The sequence below is a fragment of the Terrapene carolina genome, unplaced genomic scaffold, assembly GCF_002925995.2.
Source record: "Terrapene carolina triunguis isolate 2854851 unplaced genomic scaffold, T_m_triunguis-2.0 Scaffold440, whole genome shotgun sequence".
Lineage (NCBI taxonomy): Eukaryota > Metazoa > Chordata > Testudines > Emydidae > Terrapene > Terrapene triunguis.
Window position 1 is genome coordinate 531,579 of NW_020664791.1, and position 2,989 is coordinate 534,567.

Consider the following 2,989-nt stretch of genomic DNA (forward strand, 5'->3'; position numbering starts at 1 on the left):
CCCAGGCTGGGTGGCCGGTGGGTTCTGGGGCCGGTGCCCAGGCTGGGCAGGGGGTGGGTTTTGGGGCCGGTGCCCGGGCCGGGCTGCGGGTGGGTTCTGGGGCCTGTGCCCGGGCCGGGCAGGGTGGGCTCTGCAATAGGAGCAATGTCCTGGTTTAACGACCTTCCTACAGAAAACATCTGCTGTGCTCATGAATGGCCCGTTTGTGCTCTCCCCACAAGTGTGCACCGTCCCCTCCCCCCACCAGCCCCCGTGCGGCTCCTGCTGGCCCTGCAGCAGCAGCAGATCCTGGCTTTGGGAGGAACCCCTGGCGCTCACCAGTGGGGCGTGGAGCTCTCTGGCCAGCGGCTGGGTGAGGGCAGAACTGGCAGCAGACGGCACCTGCTTAGCCAAGCGCTGGGCCTGGATTGCAGCCCCCGCCCCAGCTCTCACCGGAGATCTGCTCTGAGTGCCAGACCGACCCACGCCCCTCGGGCTCCATCCCCGGACCTGCTCCCAGCTGGGTCCTGCAGTCCGGCTCTGCCCCCATCGGGCCCTTTGTTCTGGGGCTGCTGCCTGCTGAGCTCCTCCTTCCCCGCCTCCCACGGCTGTGCCCTCTGCTGTGCCACAAGGCAATGCTGTGCCCAGTGGCTGGTGCCCCCTGGTGCTCACGCAGCTGGCATGCCCAGGGGATCCGGCTACAGCATGAGCCGGTTGCCTCGAGGTCAGGAACAGACCCCCCCTTCCCCCCCCAAATAGCAGTGTTAGGGGCTTTGATTCCCCCAGCCCGGAGGCAGCATCAGGTATTAGCCACAGCTGAGGGGGGGGGTAAATAGGGGGGCAGGAGCTTGCAGCTCGTGGGCTCAGTGCATTGGGGCCCCATTCCTGCCTGTCTCCCCCAGTCTCCCCCCTCCAGTGGGGCCCAGGGCTCCAAACGCTCCCCACCTAGCCCACTCCTCCTCCCCAGGCAGCCGTCTCCCCCGCCGAGAGGCCCAGAGGCATCAGCATGTGAAGGCCACGGCCAAGGTAATTCCTCCAGCTGGCGTCAGCCTCCCAGCCCTGCTGCACCGCCCCCACCCAGCGTCCCGTCCCCATCCCCAGGCAAGGCCGTGCGGCACAGCCACCAGCCTGGGGGGAGGCGGGGGGGGGGGCACTCGCCGAGCTCCGTGCGCTGCCCTGGATACAGCTGGCACCCGAGCGTGCGGGCCCAGGAGCCACACGCCCGTCATGCCGTGACGCTCAGTCACTGCGGGCATGCGGCTCAGCGACGCTGCAGGAGGGGACGTGGCTGGGCTGGTGGCAGCTCGTGGCTTTGCATTTACAACATGGAGCATTGCAGCCCGGGAGGGGGCAGTTTGGGTTGTGGCAGGGGTGCCAGGGGCCCTGAGGCAGGCTGGGCCAGTGGTCGGCACACTGGCCTGGGCCCGAGGAGACCCAGCTCCACCAAGGGGCGGAGATGCCCTGCAGCCCAGGCTCCCCACAGCGTGTGGGGGAAGGGAGCTAGCAGCCAGCACAGCCCAGGAGGGCAACACAGAGAAAATGGGCGGGGCCCGTCCCCGTCCCCTCCAGGATATTTGGGCACCTAACTCCCATTGACCTTGGTCGCTAGGCGCCCTGGCGCCGGAGTCTCAGCTGTGACCCGTCTCCTGGCATTAGGTGCCCAGGCCAGGGCCGCTGCATGGGGACCCGAAACCCAGAGCTTCTCGTGTGCGAGCCCGTGGTGAGGGCAGCCCTGGGTTCAGAGCAGGGGCTTGAACCTAGCTGGCTGGTGCCATGGTGCTGCCGCTCCGGGGGTCACACTGGGCTGAAGCCCCATGGGGAGGGCTGTCTCCCTGGGAAGCTCTCAGCCTGCTCCTGCCCACCAGGCTGCGCGGTGTTTGCTGGGGGCTCGCTGGCTTTGCAGAGGTTCGCAGGCCCAGGGTGAAGAACTGCAGCCAACCCCCGGGAGGCTCCCAGCTAGGCCAGCACCCAACGGCAGGCAGGGAGTCGGGGCCGGGACGCCTCCTCCGCTGGGGCTGGGTCACTTCCGTCGCCTCCTCTGGCTGGAGACGCCAGGTGGAAAACACAGAGGGGGGCCAAGGAGTTCTCTGGCTAGCGCTTGTCACTGGCAAGTGGCATTGCCTCCGGCTGGTGCCTGGTCCTCCGGGGGCTGGGTCTAGCCGCAGGGCCTGCTCTTCCTGGGGGCTCAGCAGCGAGAGGGGCACTCCCCACCCCGCCCTGCTGCTCAGGAAAGTTCCCGCGGCTCAGGGGAGGGGAGGCAGGGCCCCCCAGCATGCTGCCAGCCTGGCCCTGCTCAGGTGGGGCTCAGCGGGAGGCGGCCCAGGCTGGCTCCCTGGATGGGATTCCCAGCAGCTGTTGTGCTCGGCTGTTTGTTTGGGGAAGATGAAAGCAGCAACCCCGACCCCTGGGCAGCGAGAGTCAATATTGGCTCCGGGGAAAGAATCCAAAGTTCAGCCCCCGGGAAGGTCGTCCAGAGAGCGTGGCTCGGGGGACATGGGGGGCAGGCCACCCAGAGGCCAGGGTTTGTGCTGGGCCAGAGAGAAGGTCACCCCAGAGGACAGTGCTGTGGGGCGGGGGCATTGATGGCATCCGCCCGAAGCCATATTTATAACTCATTAATAGGCAGCTTGGCTGCTCCAATGGGATTCCGGCCATGGCTGTTTTGGGCAATGCCTCTATGACCGGGTTCCCTGCCCCCCAGCCCCTGCACTGGGCTTGCCCCTCTGGCTCTGCCGCCTTTTTAGGAGATTTCAGCACAGCGCTGGGCCCCGTGACGCCTCCGCCCCTCACGGCTGCCTCCCAAAGGCGCCAGGCTGGGCCCACATGGAAACGTGCCCAGGACAGCACAGAGCCAGGGACGGGGACACAGGCACGGGGATTGGGATGTAGGGATGAGAGGGGCAGGGCTGGATATGGGGATGGGGACACGGGGACCGGGCAGAGCTGGGAACGCAGGGACGGGGGTAGGGACGAGGCGGAGCTGGGGACACGGGACCAGGCAGGGCTGGGA